This window comes from Mustela nigripes, chromosome 7 (genome assembly GCF_022355385.1).
Source record: "Mustela nigripes isolate SB6536 chromosome 7, MUSNIG.SB6536, whole genome shotgun sequence".
NCBI lineage: Eukaryota > Metazoa > Chordata > Mammalia > Carnivora > Mustelidae > Mustela > Mustela nigripes.
This window is the reverse complement of record NC_081563.1, coordinates 12,194,879-12,214,664: the sequence shown is the minus strand read 5'-3', so window position 1 is coordinate 12,214,664 and position 19,786 is coordinate 12,194,879. Positions and strand designations below refer to the sequence as shown.

At 39.8% G+C, this 19,786-nt stretch overlaps 1 pseudogene; it reads left to right on the top strand.

Moving 5' to 3' along the window:
• Window positions 1-15,539: 15,539 nt before the first annotated feature.
• LOC132022216 (L-lactate dehydrogenase B chain-like) lies at window positions 15,540-16,521 on the top strand (annotated as a pseudogene).
• The last annotated feature ends 3,265 nt before the right edge of the window (window positions 16,522-19,786 follow it).

Genomic DNA, 19,786 nt, shown 5'->3' with positions numbered 1-19,786 from the left:
ACAGTCCTCTCAAAGAGCTGGTGTATTGGATTTAGGGTCTATTATTACTCATTAAGCAAGCTGAGATCTGCTTTAATCATGGGTCTCCTTTGGCTGCTTAACTTAAAAGATGCTTCACACCCACACAGCTGCCTGTGCCCATGGCAACTGAAACGCATGAATACGGGTTCTGAAATATAATCTTTCTAGAAACTCAGGGCTTCTATTAAAACTGTAGTTGACATCACATCTTTCCTGCACAGGTGTTATCACTGGCCTGTATGGATGCCTGTTCGACATCATGTCTACAGAGCATTTGCCCCTCAGAGCATAGTGAGCTGTTGGTATATCTAGGATGGAGCAACCATAGGATTACATCAGTTCCTGGGAGAGCTACCTACAATGAGGGTAAAGCCTGTAGCATTTTATTTATGTGTCAGGTGGCATCAATATTTCCCTGCCCCAGTTCCATAGAGACAGCAACTCCATCTGTGCTTTCTGTGGATGTCTGGAGACAGGGGAAGCATGCATGTCCTTTGTTCCTTGGTGAAGGGATTCTGTATGGGAATGGCTCCTGGGTGGGGCTGAAGAAACAAGAGATGGTAAATACCACTAGAGAGGGGAAATCATTGAATGGACATGAGTTAGGAATGTTTGGTTAGATCTTTAGGTCTAAAACATTGGGTAGGTGAGTCTAACTCATGTTCAATTTCAGCATCTCCTTTTCAATGGGAACCAGGAACTATAGAGAATTGTATAGATTTATAACATAAAATAATAATGTTATAAATATAGGATATTTATAACATTCCCATGATGGTAAATATGTAAACATCTTTTCCTCCAGAGAGCTTCGTGGTAAAATCCTTATAATGTGAAGAAAATGTGGCCTTGTCTTAAGGTGCAATGCAAAAGTGGTGAGCCAAGGAGAATGGGGATATTTTCCAGCCTCTCTTAGAGGGGGAGAGTAAACCAGCCTGAGTAGGTGGTTGAGACTTTAAAGATGTAGTTTGCTGAGTCTGTGAGCCCTTAAACCTTCAGTTTTGTATCATGGGGGAAGCCCATAGGTCCCAAGAAAAAGGTTAGGGTGGGCAGGGAGGCCAGGGGTGCCTGGAAGACTCAGAGCAGTGACAGAAGGATCTGTATACTAGTTGGAGAAAAGTCAGCTCGGTATTTTGACAACTTGTCAGCTATACTAGTGCATACTATCAGCCTGTGTCTGTTTGCTAGGACAGCCATAAAAAAGTAGTACAACCGGGGGGGCTTAGAACAACAGGAATTTGCCATATCATAGTTCTAGAGGCCAGAAGTTCAAAGGTGTCAACTGAGTGGTGCTCCCTCTGGAGCACTTGGGGAGGGTTTGGCCCAGGCCTTTCTCCCAGCTTCTGCTGGTTCTTTGGCTTGTGACAGCATCGCTCCAGTCCCCATCTGGTGGTCTCCCTGTGTGTGCGTCTGTCTCTTTATGTGGTGTTCTTTTTATAAGAATACCAATCTTTCTATTTTAGGGGGTCTACTTTACTCTAGTATAACCTCATCTTAATATAACTATTACATCTGCAACAACCCTATTTCAAAACGAGTTCTCCTTCTGAGGTACTAAAGAGGATAGGGCTTCGACATCTGAACTTTGAGGGGAATACAATTCAGCCCTAGGCATGAATTTTCGTTATTTTTTTTTACCTTTTTAAATTTTTTTAATTTTTTATAAACATATAATGTATTATTAGCCGCAGGGGTACAGGTCTGTGAATCGCCAGGTGGCATGAACTTTCTCGAACATATTTCCTGGTATACATGCTCAAGAATTTCTACACAGTAGATACTTCAGCATGAACGGCTGGGTCAGTAACAGATAATACAAAAAGAGCTTGGGAGATGACCTGAAGCTCAGATGCACCAAGGGGATCAAACCGGCGAGATGTCTACATGTTCTTGAGACTAAGCAGCTGCTCTCTAAGTGGATGCTGGAACAGTGCCTTGTCTTTGCAGAAGGATTCTGCTGGAGAAAAGGAAGAAGAAGCGCATATTTTAAGAGGAATCCCAGAACGTGCTGAGGGCTGGATAACTGAGCAGGTAACCTGTGACCACTGACCAGTCCCCAGAGAGTGGCCATGTTTTTAGCAAGTTTGGTGAGGGTACTTCTGCTTCAGAAAACAGAATCAAGGAACACATGTTCTAGCTTTGTGCTTTTCTTCCTTTTTCCCCCTCCTACTTCTGATGGCTTTCTATTCTGAGGTGTCTCCAATTATCTCAATGGATTTCAGAAAATTATTTTTAAAAATGCAAAACACACCGATTTTTAAGGGAAAGAAGCAGTAGACCAAATGCTTACTCAGTGACTTCGTAAGCAGGGCGTATCCCAGGCTGGCCTCACGTCATCCCTTAAGAGAAGATGACTTTAGCCCCCTTTTTAGAAATAAGAAGACGAAAACTCCTAGAGATCAGAACATTTTCCTGACGACAAACGGAAAGTAATTGAGATTTTAATTATGATATTTTTCCACCCCAAACTGAACAATGACATCATATTGACTCTTTAAAATGGTTATGTTCTACAGGTTGATTGGTTGGCAAGGTGGAAGGCAGTAGTTTCGTGATGAATACATACCATGCTAGGATATCATAGGAAGAAAATACATAAAAGAAACGGAGGATTAGTGTATAATATGTACTGTGTTCTGTATTCTGTAGTTGCTTTAGATGTTTCTAAAAATCCTTTTCTTCAGTCTTGTTAATCAATCTTACAATGAGGAAATTAAGATTTAGAGAGATATAGTGGTTTACTTAGTATCACGTTGTAAAATGCAGGAGAGATGTGGCTTCGACCAGCACCCTTACGTGTGAAATCCCATATTCATTCCTCGGTTTTATTTTTCTCCAGTTCATAATTTATTAGAACATAAATGTGATGTGATGAAACTGGGGCTATTTATTATTTTTCTATCCTACATACAGTAAATGTAAAATAAATATGTATTACTAGGTTGAATGGAAACAGTTTGCCCATTTTTTTCTAAGAGCAGTTTAAGGTTGGAATGGAGAATTCCAGAAGACAACATCTTAGCTGTGGTTCATAGCTGATGGTAACATTAAATTTATGCTACCCATTATCAATTATGGATCCTATTTCAGAAAAATATCCCCAGCTCTCCAAAGTTAGGTCCTCTGAAAAGGTGAAAAGCATGTTGTTTTAGAGCAATTTTTCAGTTCCATTATAGAAGGATGGCTTATCACACAGTGTAGACATGTATGGGATGCAAGCAAGAGAGAGTCAATCTGGGGAGATTTGACCCACTATTATTTAACCTGGGAAACAAATGAATTCTGTTCTTTTGGACTTCTTTATTTCATAATCTCTGCTCTCATATGTGAACTTTACTGTAGCTTTGTACCAAAACCTTATTATGACCAATCTACAGATATTAAGTCCCTCTTTACTTGCTGTGCCTCAGCTTAATCTAGCTTTGCTCCATGTGTTCTTAAGAAAGAAAACATAGTTTCTGGTTTGGGATAGGTGAGAGGAAGGAGGTTCCTAGGAGGATTAAGGGTGTCTTCCCCTTTATTCCTAATTTATAGTAAACTGGTAGCTCAGGCACTTAACTTTTGCTTTTATTTATCCCCCCCCCCCCAATTCTGTTTTAAATAGATGATCCATACAACAACAACAAAAATCCATTGAAAAGTAAACCTCTTTATTATTCATTTTGTCAGACACCCATTGAGTCTTGCCAAAGAAAACCTGTTGCTAGTTTTTGGTAACCAGTTACCAGAGATATTTCCTAGAGGGTAAGGAAGAGTCTTATGAATGTCTTCCCAGGGCTAAGTCCTATAGAAGGAGCAGATTCCTGCTAGGCACACAAGAGAGGGGCCACACTTCAGGCAGGAAAGAACATAAACAAAACACTGTAATATGAAATAATACGGTTATTCATCAGTAACCTAATGCTTCGATATCCCTTCCTCGGGCTACCTTCTTTCCATTCCTCTCTCTAGAGTAGTTTTACCTGTTCTTGAACTTCATTTAAATAGTCATTCAGTACGTGTATTTTTTTGTCATTGGGTTCACTCAATATTTTGCCTGTGAGATTTCTTTACGTTACCATGTAGGAGTATTCATGTATTTCAATGTGATGTAATATTCTAGGGTATGATTATGCTGAATTGCATTAATTCATTTTCTTAGTATTGGTCAATTTCTTCTGTACTAGAGGATTCATCACATTGTCCTGTGTTAACGAGTTCACATTTGTTTCTCTCACAGATCTTACATAATTCCTGAGAGCCCACTTCTTGCCAGAAGCGAGTAAGATATGAGTTTGAATACTGGGAAACTAGAAGGCAGTGCACCAATTCCGTTGCTTCATCCTTTGGGTTTGATTCCTATGACAGCAAGGATAATGCAATGTAAGCTCTGGTTCACACTGTGAATGCCTTCCTACTCATATCGCCAATAGCAAAATAATTTCAAATAGCCAATAACCATTAACTTTAGTATCTTTAAGAATTTCATTCCCAAGATCCAGGAAACTTATAGTTCCACTGAAATTATGGATGAAAGGTTGACTTGTACACAATTCTGCTTAAATCTTAAGAACAGTGGCATTGCTTAAACCTCAGCACTTGTACCCATAGGAAATAGTTTTCCTATGGGACCCTTGTCTCATAGGAAATAGTTTCTTGATGCCTCTGTGGACTGTAGGGTTATGGGGAGCTACCTCTTTTCTGCCCCAGTGAAGGCCTTGATTGGAGATCGGGAATTGTTATATAAGATCAGTGTTCAAATTACTCTCTTGCAAATAGACTTCAAACTTCTACCTTAGACCTTCTCCAGAGCATTTCCCTTGAAAATTGCTAAATGCTGCGCATTAGGTCTTCTGATGGTGGTGACAGAGGCAGCCATCCCAGGACCTGTCATGGAGAAAGATGAGTCTGCAGGGACCTCTGCTCAAAGCATTTCTGGACTTGTGTCCTTCTGGCAAACCCAGCAGCCTATTTCTTTGAAATGCTTTTCTGCCTCCCTTGGACAAGTCAGATTCCCTCCTCAGCTTCTGTAACAGCAGATGCATGAATAAAAGCAAATGCAGCCAGCTTTCGGGCATGATAAACTATCTGGAGACACAAACACCAAGGAGTTTATGCAAATGAAACCACAAAATATTGAAGTACAAAGTGAACTGATGTGTTGTAAAGAACTCAAAAGGTCATCTAGATCGTTCACGAATAGATCACAGAATTTAAATTGGGTACCCATAGAATTCAATTAAATCCAGCAAATATTGACTCTGTAGCTAGTCCCGCTGGGCCCTGTTAGCAGGGAGGTGGGGTGCAACAGGCCGGGTAGAATGAGATCTTCAGGAGACTCTCAGCCTAGGGTCCACAGGGTGGGAAGAGACAAGAATGATGGTGATAGAATCTGAGGGCTGAAAGCTGTAAAGATGTAGTTCCCCTGTGCTGGGTCAGGCCTCACTTAGCCCTTTCAGTGGAAAGACCTTGGGCAGAGTGCATCTCTCTCTAAGCCCGAGTCTCATTTTTGGTAAACTTGGATTTCATGCCATTTTCTACCATATAATACTATTTTGAAAATTAAATCCAATACCCTGTCTTCAGCACTCAGCCCAGCACTAGCCTTGGAGCACTTAATCAACAGTAACTATGAAATGTCAGGGAGAGACACAGAGCAAGAGAGTTGTATCCCATTGGAATGTTTAGAAAAGATGTGAGCAAATAAGTAACATTTGGAAAAGACGGGCACTATGTCAACTGATGGAAACTGAGGAGGTACATGTACAGCAGTTGCCTGTCGGCCTATATAGTCTCTGAGACTGGTGGCTATGACGGTCTCATTCATCAGCATACCCCCGGGTCCTAACACGAGAAAGTGACTCATTTGAATGAAAGAATAAATGAACTTGTGAGGGGATGGATAAAAAAGATAGCCTGAGCTGGGAATGCAAAATGTATCCTTGGTGGGGGGTAGGTACCATCTATAGGTCATTCCATCAGTGAACTGCTTGCATGGGAGGCTGGAGTGCCAGGAGTTTGGAACTGGATCATGCAGGGTTTGGAGTACAGGGTAAAGAATCCTGCCTACAGGCAGTGAAATCATAGTGCTTGTTTCTGTTCCTTTTAATCTGGAAGGAAATGGGGGAGGGGGAAAGCCAAGCTGTACTGCAGAGTCAGCCGAAATGTTATGGACTTATTTTTCATTTTCCTGCCATCAGTTATGTGCAAATTAGACATTCTCTTCAGCCTATAAATTGCTTAATCTAAGTTTGTGTTGCAAATGATACCAATGGCTTTTTAACTTGCTCTTGAAGCTAACCAGGAGGCTGATAGATTCTGAGAGTTATTTTCTCCTGCAAGCAAAGCCTGCAGTAACCAAACCAAAAATGATTCTTAGATTAAAATACTGTACAGCTTCACTGGTCCCAGGTACTGAAATGTCAAGATTTTCTATAAGCTCTGGTTCTTTCTCTTCGAATTATGTCATGGGTTTCTTGTGAGTTTAGTCAGTCGCAGAAAATGTGATGGGCTTTTCCCAGTCTTTGTTTTGTCAGCCTTTAGCTTGTCACATTTATGAAAGCTCTTCTAAGCATTTTCCAAATACAGCACATCCTTTAGTTCTAGGTCAACATTGTCCTATGGGTTTTATCGCCATGACAGAGGAAGATCTGGAGCTCACTTATGTCATCTGAGCCCCCAGCCCAAGCCCCTGTTCCCCAGCTACATGGCCTCTGTGGAGTGTCCGTGTTTTCATCTTATCTCTCCAGAATTCTTCCTGCAGTTACTGCTTATCTGTGTGATGCCTTGTCGTCAAGCCAACAAATGGTGTCTGGCTTGTACAATGCCTTTTTGATGGATGCTTTATATAACTATTCTTATCTTGATTTCTTTTTTATTTTGAAATCCAGTTGTCATCCTTATCTGGAAAAACAACAACAGAGAAAATAATCTAGTAATTAATTTAGCTTCCTTCTAGAAGGAAGGTCTTCTAGAAGACCTCTTCATCTGTTCATAGTAGCTGGCCCATCCAAAGCTTATGAGTAAGATTCTAATACAGACATCAGGAGATGTTTATCTAGATTTTTGTGTGGAAGGATTAGGAGAAAGAAGGTGGATGCATGTCTGATACCCCCCTAACCAATATGTTCCTACTTGAAGCTGAAAGAAGAGCAGCGGGTGTAGTAGAAAGTACATGGGATTGGGAGTCAAGCAGTCCTGGGGGATCTGGTTAAGTTACCCTCAAGCTTTCAAAACTTGATCTTGACCTTGACTTCTTTTGTAAAGTGGGTTTAGTAACAGTTATATGATATTCACTCATTTCAATCACCCATGAATCAGGAGAATTTTACTAGATACCTATTATGATGCAGGGCATTATGCTAGTTGCTAGGGATAGAACAATGGATAAAAATAAAATAGACACAAGCATTATCTTAATGGACTTAGACTCTAGTAGAGAAGGCAGATATTGTATAGCTAAATATGCAATCATACAATTAAAGTTGTGATAAAGGCTATTGAGAAATAATATATGATGTTTGAAGGGATAGAACAATGGATAAAAATAAAATAGACACAAGCATTATCTTAATGGACTTAGACTCTAGTAGAGAAGGCAGATATTGTATAGCTAAATACGCAATCATACAATTAAAGTTGTGATAAAGGCTATTGAGAAATAATATATGATGTTTGAAGAGGATTCTAGTACAGATTTGGGGTGGAGAGATCAGAAAGCCCTAAAGTTGAGACAGAGAGGATGAATTAAATGAGTTGCTATATAGGATAACTGTGAGGATCATAGGTTATGCTTATTTAAGTGCCTAGTACAGTGCCTGGGACTCAATAATCAATAATCAATAATAGTAATAATCAATAATCAAGCAATTACAACTAGAACAATACTACTGGGCTGGGTGACTTCCCACTTCAGGTATTTTGAGGTATTCCAAGGAGGGCTTCCCTACCATCTGCCTTTTTTCCAGACCTGATTTCTTACTTATGGCTAAAAAGCCCTGTTTTCCAGGTTGGTGACTCCTCAGGGATTTATTCCAAGTTCATGCCATGTTATTACTAACTGATGTAAAATCAGTCTTGAGAGTTACTCATAGGAATGAGTTATTCCAATCCATGCTAAGTTACTAATATTTTCTAAAATATCTCACCCCAAGAACAGCTTTTATTAAAGGGAAAGAAACACAAGAATGATCAGGAAGAATGGAAGATGGTCTGTAATGTGAGTGTGTTGAGGAGTGAATGTCAAAGAGAGAGGCTGGAGATTTTATACTGAAGTTAATAGAAAAAGGTTAGGATGTTTGAAAACACACTGGCTTTCTGAGGCATTCCATCCAGAAAACCTGTAGGATATCTATTTTCTAATAGCAAAAGTGTTCTCTGCCACAGTCACAATCCATAAAATCTTTTAATTATAATAATGGGGACCATCACTTGTGCTCCCTTGGGGTTTCTGACTGACAGTGCTCTCCCATGGCCATGATCTTTTCTCACTGTCTCTCCAGCCCTGGTAATGGCTGACTCTGCTGTGCTGATTGCTCAGTAGGACGAGATGGTTTCTGTATTGCTGGGGCCTTCTGTGTCTTCTGAAGCCTGAGGCAGAATCTACCCATCTTTCATCTGCCATCTACCTGGACTTTTGAGTACCTATTAATTCTTGTTCCCAAGTTAGAAGCTGAAGATAAAGAATGAATCAAAAACAGTTTCTACCCAGTAACTTGGCATAGGTGTATTGGTAAAGGGCTTCATATACAGGTACATACATACAGATACATAAGCCATGAAATGAGGTTTACCTGCCCAAAATGGGCATGACTGGCATTCTAGGCAGTGAATTGCCTCTGAAGGTGCAGAGCAGAATGGAAAAGCATAACACCCTTGCTAGATGACATGGCTCATGCACCAAACATATTCAAGAATCACTGATTTAAATATATTCTGTTTTGAGGCTTGTTGACTAGTATGTGTAGGGAGCAGGGAGAGAGAGAAGATGGTGAGGAAGAGGACAGGATGTTTCTGAGTAACTGTCTGGACAGGATGTTGCTGAGTAACTGTCTGGTATTGAACAGACAAGTGTGACACTGCACACTTTTGACACAAGGGCACACAGTTTGCCTTCAAGATACCCGAGTTCTTGTCAGCTTCATGCCCTTGACCAAGCCGTTAACCTCATCCCCATGTCATCATGGACCAGAGAACTTGGCAACATATTTCTATTATTGAGAATTCTTTCTCTATACTCCTAATTTTTAAAAGTAATGGCTTTAGAACTTTATAATCCAAAATTTGAACTCCAGGCTTTCCATTTGTTTGCTGGATGATCTTGAACAAATTTCTTAACTTCCCTAAAACTCAGTTTCTTATGTAACATAAGGAGATGATTCCTCTCTTATATTGCTGTTGAAAGGATAGAGTATAATTTATATAAATATCCAAGATGGTCCCTGATTGATAGTATCCAAGATGGTCCCTGATTGATAGGAAGCATTTGGTAAATGGATATGGGGGTTTCTCTTCCATCATTATTTTTGTTTTCATAACTTCTTCAGTATTACTCCACTTTTTTCTTGCATTTTCTTTCTATACTAGGTTGTAAAATCTCTGAAGAATGGTGTTAGACTTTGACTTCTCTAGGCAATTGGCTGGTATTGGTGCTTAGTAAATACTTGATAATTGACTGATAGACAAATTATGTGGTCACTTAAAATGTAGAGTTCAAAGAGTAAATTCCTGTCTACTTCTCTGATGTTAATTTTATCGAATGTGTTATGTGCTACATAGAGTTCACTAGAACGTCACAAAATGGGAAAACAGATAAAGTTGGACCATCAAAGGGGTAGGCAATCTCTGCACATTTCAGAAAGTCCTTAATCTCGTATATGTTGCCAGAAAATGGAGATGGGTTACACGTACAAAGAGGGATAAATCATGAGGAAATCCTTGACTCTCTTACTTAAAATTACTTGCTTTGACCAAGGTCTTCTTCTCATGGGATTAATACCATCTGAATGGACAGCGTACGGGAATGCTTTTTCACCAGAGATTACCGAAAGTTAGCGTGCATGGGAATCCCATGAAAGGCTCAGATTGCAGAATTCTGACCCCAGAAATCCTGATTCAGAATTTCAGTGTTTCTTCATGTCTGTTGCTATAGTGAGGTCCTGCCCAGCTTGGGCCCTGTCCTGCCAATTCAGGGACCACTTCAGTCAATACTGTCACCTGATGATGTGGCCTTCTGAGCCATCAGGCAGTTATTTATTGGTCCTGCAAGCAAAGCCATGGTTCGGGGGCGCCTGGGTGGCTCAGTGGGTTAGGCTGCTGCCTTCGGCTCAGGTCTGATCTCAGGGTCCTGGGATCGAGTCCCGCATCGGGCTCTCTGCTCAGTGGGGAGCCTGCTTCCCTCTCTCTCTCTGCCTGCCTCTCCATCTACTTGTGATTTCTCTCTGTCAAATAAATACATAAAATCTTAAAAAAAAAAAAAGCCATGGTTCGTTCGTGAATTTGCTAATTACCATGCCCCATTGACTGATTATCCACACCTTCTGTGTATATACTTGGATGCATTGTAAATCAATTTAAATCCTAGGTCCACAACCACTTATCTGAGTGGCTGCACCTGAGATATTTGTATACCTCCCACCACTGCTGGCTGCACCAGTAAAGGCTGCCACCGCTCACCATCACAGCTGAAGCATCCATTTTCCTTGCAGATACCACCTGACAGGGGCTTCGGAGGCTTTCCTGACCGTTCCCTGGAGATGGATTAATCCCTTCCTGGGATAGAGAATCCTTGATTCAGAGAGATTAGGCATTATGCTCCAGGTCACAGTGCTAGGAAGCAGCAGAGCCGTGGCCCAAACCCAAACACCACTGTTTTCCGAGTCCCTGCCACTTACTGTCAACTTCAGGAAAGGCCCCTCATATCTTCCCGTTATTCGAACGAGGTCTGTATGAATTGCCATATTTCAAATCTGTTTGAGGGAGAAAAGACCAGTTTTGCCTTTCTCAAGGTGAGAATTGAGAATGATTTTTCATATTTATTTTTTAGACTCTCCGCATTCTTTTAGTTCAGAGCTTGGAGGAGAGGGGAAGGGAATCCGGGTGGTGTCACATGGGGGCAGAATCGTCCTCCAGCAAGAGCTTCCACTCCAGGCTCCAAATGCAGATGTTTGAATACATGAGATAAAATACAACATTTTGAAGTCCTCCTTTCCCTGCTAGTTGTTAAAGCAAGGAACTACTCTTTGCCAGCCATATTCTGGAGACCTTAGAAATGGAACAGCATCACCAGCAGTTTGCGGAGGAAGCTGGCTGGTCACTAAGAACGGGACAGCTCAGCAGCAGGGCAACCACAGGAGAACCTTCTGCTGCATTGCAGACTCTGAGGAGCTCGAGCGAGGAAAACAACAGCCCGGAGAGTGAGCCAGGGCTCTGCTGGTGATGGGCTGAAATGCAGCTGCTGTTCCAGACACGCGGGGAGAGCTTGTGCACAGAAATGATGCAAAGAGAGCATTTGCATCTCTCGCATAAGAGGAGCAGAAAACAGCCCTTCTGCAAAGAAAAAAAAATTAAAAAAAAAAAAAGAAAAAGAAAAAGAAAAAAAAAAGAAAAGAAGAGGTGTCAGATGAGAACTTCCTGACAATTGAGAATAAAATGACAAAAATAATTTTTTGTGTTGAGAAAGCTTTGGAACCTGAGCACACACCAAGGGCTGCCCTTGGAGCAAAAGTGCTCACCTTTAGAAGGCACTCAAAAGTGGATGCTGGTGGCAGGCACACCTGGGGCCCAGGCTCCTGAAAATATTCACCAGTGGGGTCAGCTCTCACATTTCACTTTTTTTTCTTTTCTTTCTTTCTTTTTTTTTTTTAAATCTCCAGCCCCTACTGAAATGCAAATATGATACTTGTGAAGTTTCAGGATTTGGAGAAAAGAAGATTCAAATCAGAAAAGGATCTCATTCCCTGAGCAGTCCTTGCTGTCTCTTGGCCTCATTTTACTCTCTCTAACATAAGGTATACAGACTATCAGAGTGATTCTCATAGTCTGTGCCTAGGAACGACCTGAGGTCTCATCAAATATAGCTTCTGATTCCGGAAGTCGGGAGTGGGGCCTGAGACTCTACGTTTGTAACCAGTAAATCCGGGTTTTCTTGTCTGTTTACATCACTCCTCTCCAGATGTTTTAGAAAAAGAAAATTCCCTTCCTTTAAGGACCTTGGCCACTCCTTCAGGTGGTGGGGAGACAGTTTGGAGGAAGGAAAAGAGAGACGGCAAAGGCAACAGCTGGAGCTTCTCTTCCAGGAGGTAAATGTTCTGGATCCTTAAGCAGAGGGGAGACAGAGGAAGTCATAGAAGTTGAATATAAAGTGAGATATCTTAAGTTTAGTACAAGGCAAACAGGCGTGTGTCTTGGATGTTCTTGTAGTTAGAGCTGTTCCATGATAACCCACAGAGCTTGTTTCAAGCAGCTAGTGTGATGCTACACAATCCTGCATTGGCACGCATGTACACATAGAGACAGTTACTCATGCAGATGTGCACCTGATACACATATAAGACGTGAAGCTGTCGCAGACAACAGGAATGACCTTTCCTTCATCTGTGTTTTAATCAGAGATGGCCTTTGTAATAGGGAAGCTGGTTAAAATACTCAGTCCAAAGAACCAACTGAGACAAGAGAACTGGGAATATACTGTCCTCTGTGACTGTTTTTTGTTATTTCGAGATTCTTTGTTCTTCACTCCCTTTTCTTTGCCATGTCTGCTGTGATGTGTTAACAGTCAATATCAACCTTTGCTTATAGCTGGCTTTCCTGAATCTTCCTTGATTTTAATGATGAGATGAGCAATTGTTGTCACAGGCCTGAACTGACTGATGAGGAAGGCAGCTTTACATGTCTGTAGAAACCATAAAAAGCAGCCAGGCCAGGAGTCATAGATTTCTCTGTCATCTGACATCATAGTTCCTGCCTCTGGTTTTCTTTACTGGCTGTCCTATGGAAACCGTGCATGAGATCTTTGGTGATTACAGAGCAGGGTAAGAAAAGAAGAGTATTAGCTAAGACCTTGACCTTCTTCCAAGGTTATTTCCAGTTTTATATTCATTGATGTATACAGTAGTCCTTTTGTAAAAAGTGCCTTCTGGGCAAATATCATATCTCTCCCCTTATTTAATAAAGAGGAATTTATATTTCAGTTGTCCTCTTGGAAAACCCATAAATAGGGAAGAAGAAGAAAGGAAGAAGTAGTTTTACTTAAATATGAAAACGACTCCATTAAGAGTTAGGTAGCTGGATTGGGAGGGAGACAAACCATAAGTGACTCTTAATCTCACAAAACAAACTGAGGGTTGCTGGGGGGAGGGGGTTTGGGAGAAGGGGGTGGGATTATGGACATTGGGGAGGGTATGTGCTTTGGTGAGTGCTGTGAAGTGTGTAAACCTGGTGATTCACAGACCTGTACCCCTGGGGATAAAAATATATGTTTATACACACAGACCTGTACCCCTGGGGATAAAAATATATGTTTATAAAAAATAAAAAATTAAAAAAAAAAAAAGAGTTAGGTAGCCGATAGTAAAGGAGGTCCATGCTGTAGAGAAAATCAAGGGGTCAAGGAGAGTACAGGTGTTCGGGCACATCAGTCTGGGATAAATTGTCAGGGACAGAATAGATGGAAACTCATGGAGCTGTGAGGATTTAAACAAATACAGAGCAGTAAGCATAGTGCTTGCTGTACTGTGTAAAGCTTACAAACCCTTAGCAGTCCTGGTTAAAGCACTGTAGGATTCCAGTTCCTAGAATGATCATCCTTCCTAAGTTTTCTTTGGGCTCTGGCTTTCTGGTAGCCTTACCCTTGCCACCCTTGCTTCTGATCTTTTATTCTCTTAGAGTTTTAGAGATACCTTGTCATCTCAGGCTGATATAGCATCCTGCTTCTTTCTGTAATTCAGTTCCCCATAACTCTGCTTCCCTCCCTCTCCAGTGTAGGAAAATATAGCCCTAAAGGAAGAGAAAGTATAGGAATTTATAGGCACCCCCAGATTCATCTTAACAAAGCCCCACGAGGAGCTGATATCTATCCTTGTCTCTCTTCTCTGTGCTATGTATATTTCCCCGGAAACTAGGGCTGCCCGATGGCAGGAACACCTGACTCTACTATATGTTGCTTGTGTAGAATTTCCTTTTCAGGAGATCACTTTAGGAAAGCCAAAGCCTTCATTGCCATTCCAGAGTGATATCCAACATGTTGCCATTCAAATACTGGAGCCTTCTTGATAACACTGTTCTGAAAACTCTTCAAAAAAAAAGTAGGGATACGTGTACAGACCTGGATCTTTATTGGGCAAATTGGAAGTACTTGCTAGTCCTCAAAGATTCCTACAACTTTCTACTTTTACCTTCCCCAAAGATCTTATTTTTATTTCGGATGGATTGATTCAATTTAGTGGAAGTCATTGAAGACAGCCTTATGTGTATTTTAGTGAGGGCTGATGGTTGATCTAGAGATTGAAGACTGGTTTAGATTTGTGGTTGTTAAAGTGCAGGGTTTTCTACGTAAAAATTCAGAAATTAACTTCAGAGGCTTGTCACATGAAAATAATTCCTCTTAGAAATGATTTCTTTTTTACTTATATTTCTTAAAATCTCAGTTCCTCAGTTAATTTTAGTGAACCAGAATGGTCCAGATAAGTGGTCACATTTTTGCTCCAAAGTTGCCCAATCCCTAGAGTGGCAGATTGTGCTATCTCAATCTCATTGTTGACCCTTAGGGCAGGGCAGGAACAACTTCTGATCTATTAATCATTATATCTCCCACACCTTGAATTGTGTCTTCCTATGGTAGCTGAGTAATAAAAGTATGCTAGCCAAATAAATGCTGATTGAATAAATATATCCTATTTTATATATCCTCTTGAAGTATTGATTTTAACAAGTTTATTTAAATACAAAGGTTTTTTTTTTTTCCCCTCACTTATTCTTAAAATTTAAAGCTGTTGGGTCCTTTTTTCTCTCCTTAGTACTTTTGTGTTTCAGTCAGAAATGTTCTGGTTAATATGAGTATGGTGGAAAGAACATTAAACATGGACCCAGGAGAGCTGAGCTCTTGCCCTCTTCCGCTAACAAATAACCTTATATTAGGTAGAGTGATTTCATCTCTAGGGCTCATACTGAAAGCTAACAATGGTAGAGTTCAGAAAACTTCCCAAATTTTTTTCTGGGTAGTAGGTAGAATGTATTTACCACATTGTCTTCTTCTCATGACTCCTACAGCTGTTTCTGTCCTGGGCATGATAGCAACTCTGAGGAAAAACTGATTTGCACTGTGGGTGCCTCAGTGGCTCAATTGGTTGAACTTCCAGCTCTTGGTTTCCACTCAGGTCATGATCTCAGGGTGGTGAGATCGAGCCCCATGTTGGGCTCTGCACTCAGTATAGAGTTTGCTTGGGATTCTCTCTCTCCCTCTTCCTCTGTCCCTCCCCAGCTTTACTGCTCTTTCTCCCTCTTTCTCTCTCTCTCTCTTTCTAGAACAACAACAACAACAACAAAACATTGCACCAGTTGCAAGAAGAAGAAGCAGCCATCCCAACAACAAGATCACTGTAGTGCTTGTTACACAAGTCGGCATGACCTGTGCCATCAACATTGTGGGAAAGCATCTGGCAGATGAACTTGTGTGGATGGATGTTTTGGAAGATAAACTCAGAGGAGAAATGATGGATCTGCAGCATGGGAGCTTATTTCTTCAGACACCTAAAATTGCAGCAGATAAGGATTACTCTGTAATGCCAATTCTAATATTGTGATAGTAAAGCGCAAGAGTCGGCCCCCAGGAGGGGGAAAGCCCTCTCAATCTGTTGCAAGGAATGTTAGTATCTTCAAATGCAATATTCCTCAGATAGTCAAGTACAGTCCTGATTATATCAAAATTGTGGTTTCCAAACCAGTGGATATTCTCACATATGTTACCTGGAAACTAAATGGATTACCCAAGCACCATGTGATGGGAAGTGAGTGTAATCTAGATGCTGCTAGATTTTGCTACTTTATGGCTGAAACTTAGCATTCATCCCAGCAGCTGCCATGGATGGGTTTTGGGAGAATATGGCAACTCAAATGTGGCTTTGTGGAGTGGAGTGAATGTGTCAGCTGTTTGTCTCCAGGAACTGAATCCAGAAATGGGAACAGACAATGACCATGAAAATTGGAGGGGAAAGCATAAGAGGTGGTCGAAAGTGCCTATGAAGTCATCAAGCTAAAAGGATATATCAGCTGGACTATTGGATTAAGTGTGGTTGTTCTCATCTAATCCATGTTGAAAGTCTATCCAACACTCATCCAGAGTGAATGATGGTATAGGGAACATATGGCATGGAGAAGTAAGTCTTCCTGAGCTTTCCATGTACCCTGGACTCGTGGGGATTAATCATTGTGATCAGCCAGAAGCTGAATGATGATGAGGGTGCTCAGCTCAAGAAAAATGCACAGACTTTTTAGGAAATTCAGAAAGATCTGAAAGAGCTGTGATCTCTGGCTTCGAGGCTGTAGAAATAGAAAAACTATATATTTTATAAATATAACAAATATAAAAAAATATATAACAAATACAAAAAATAAAAATAGAACTGTGAGCCTTTAGTTTTCATCCACATTCATGGATCACCATTTGCTTCCTCTTCCTAAATATGCAAATGGGAGCTCATGGATGCAGTGGCCATGTTTGGTTGAATGCTTACAATGTGAGCCCTTGAACAAAAGAAATTTACTATCATACTGTGTTTCTTTAAAAAAATAATACATTTACCTCAGTAAACTCTCTGCTTAAGTGTATGAAATAACTAAATTTTAAAAATGTGAAGAAAAAGTGTGTTTCTTAACTGGTTTGTAATCACAACTTCAGTTATTTTGGATGTTCTGGTAGAGAGAGGAAAATATTGAAGGGAAGTATTAATATTCATTTATTTACCCTCTGCTCATTACATACCATGTGATCTGGCATACGTCATTTCCTTATTTTGGGCTTCATTTTTTTTGCCTGCAAATTAAAAGGCTCAACTAAGTCAATTCTTAACTCTTTTTTCCAGCTGTGCTGTTCTGTTTCTTGATTCTTTCAAAGCTACCGTGACTCGCCAATGGTATTCTTGTTTCCATCCAATTAATTATTCATTTATTCAGCAAGGCTGAATGAATGCCAGTTATGTACAAGGATGATGCTAAGTTCTAGGAAGTAGTTATGAACAAATGACGTGCATCCCACACACAAAGGTTATCATTTCCGTATTTTCCCTTTTGTGAATTTACCCTGAGAACATCTAATATCTATTAAGAGATGTACAAAGGAATATAAATAAGAAGAACAAAAGACACATCTCATGTATCAGAAAAATATTCTGAATGATAGGACACAATCCAGCAGGTGAGAAGTAGTGGTCAGCACAGAGCTTGATTTTTAAGTCAGGTTTTTAAATTGCTTTTTTTCTTCTTCTTTCATTTTAGAGGTTTTTTGTTTTGTTTTGTTTTGCTTTGATTTTTTTTTTTTTTTGGCTTTTTCAGTGGTGTTTTTGAAATATCCTTCTTTTAAAATTTTTACTTTTTAAATCATTAATAACTTATACTAGTAAATGGTGTTGCATGAAATTAAAGAAATTTAAGTCCCAATTGGTACTCAGTTATAAGAATTTGATAAATCTTTGTTTCTCACTGATTTTTGGTATTGCCTTAATTCCATGGAAGATTTTAGTGTAAGAAATGATCTACTGATGGAATATTTATCCTTCTACAAGACCTACAGATTAATTTGATAATATAATCATTTAAAATTTATGCTGTATTGGGGTGCCTGGGTGGATCAGTAGGTTAAAGCCTCTGCCTTCGGCTCAGGTCATGATCCCAGGGTCCTGGGATGGAGCCCCGCATCAGGCTCTCTGCTTAGCAGGGAGCCTGCTTCCTCCTCTCTCTCTGCCTGCCTCTCTGCCTACTTGTGATCTCTGTCTGTCAAATAAATAAATAAAATCTTTAAAAAAATTATGCTGTATTTTAATATATTTTAAGGTGAGTTTTTAAAATTGTATATATAATTTTAGGTGACTTATGTAGCTACTAACTAGTAAGAAAAATACTCTTGGCATTTTGTTGGACTTGGTATATTTTAAATATGGAGACTTGATAACTTCATGATATTTAATTTTCTCTTAGGAATAGGAAAAATTTGGTCATTTATTCACATTCTTCTATAACTTCCAATTGTAATTTGTACTTTTCCTTTTTGAGGTCATGCTTTATTCTCATTAGGTTTATTCATGAATATTCTCTTTTTCTACTGCAAAGAGGTAGCAGAAAGCAAAAATATGCTTTAAACAGCTTGTCAGGAAACAGTTCCATAAATATTTCAATTCTTTACTGAAGGAACATTTTGATAATATTTGGCCAACTTATTTAGTCCAAAATCATTCATTTACTATCTTGGCAGTTCTTACCTATTGAATTGATCATTTTCTGAGTTATGAGTATCCTGGATAAGAATACAAATCACTTGACATTTGATCAAACATTAGTAAATAACACTGTAGAAATTGGACCCATTTCGATTGTCTCTGCCCTCTCGTACTGGAAAACAATTACTTTGACTATGACTCAGCTGATATTAATTAGAAGCCTTAATTAATGCGAGGAGGGTAAGTACAAAGGTGTTTTAGATAGCTAGATAGTAATGATAGCTCCTAGTCATGGGACATTTACTACATACTGGCTGGGCAGTTCACATACATTAAGTAGCAATATCCTAATAAAATAAATGTTAAGGCCTCATTTCACAGATGACCATTCTACTCAGACCATCCAGCCCAAACTTGCTCTTCTCTGTCTCCAAAGCCTCTGGTTGTGTCCACTTTAAATAGAAAGTGTCCCTGTAAATAGAAACTAAATACCTGAAGAGAAAAGTCTGAAGCACCTGCCAGGACATGAAAAATGTCTCTAGAGTGTGGTCCCAGCACAAAGAAGCAGCTCCTTCTTTCAGTTCTTTCTAGATAAGAGACTCAAAGACAATTAATAACTGTTGCATCTCATTTCTACAAATTTTTAAAAATAATTTATAAACAAATTAACAGAAAATGAAAACCTTCACCTTCCCACAGCCCTCACCATAGATATTCTCCCTCATTCTCTCTCTCTCTCTCTTTCTCTCTCTCACACACACACGCACACTGAATATCAGCTCGAAAAAGAGTAATGTTAGTTAGTCTTCCGAGGTCAGAAAAATAAAATATTTTTACTTATATTATTGTATCAAATTCAAAATAATGTTTAGCTCTTAGCTTTCTGAAGCCAGTAGAATGCATTGGTTTATTAAGGGTATCTCTGCAAAATAGCATGATTTTTTTCCCAGAAACTAATAAGAATTCAGAGCCTTTTAAAAAGAATATGAGTGCAGTGGTGCCTGGGTGGCTCAGTCTCTTGAGTGTCCAACTCTTGGTTCAGCTCATGTCATGATCTTCGGGTCTCAGGATCGAGCCCCACATCCTTCCAGCTCTGCGCTCAGCAGGAAGTTTCCTTGAGATTCCCTCTCCCTCTGCCCCTTCCCCACTCCTGTGCTCCTTCCCCCTCTCAAATAAATAGATTAATCTTTAAAAAATGGGTATGAGTTTAATTCACACAAGTATTTATTAAGGCATACTAACTGGTGCCTAGTTTAAGAAATATAGTTATTGTCACCCACTTGAGTAGATGCTTATGTATTGCATTCTTACAAAAAAAGTGAAAGTGCATTTGTGTATTTATTTACCAGTGTAAAATA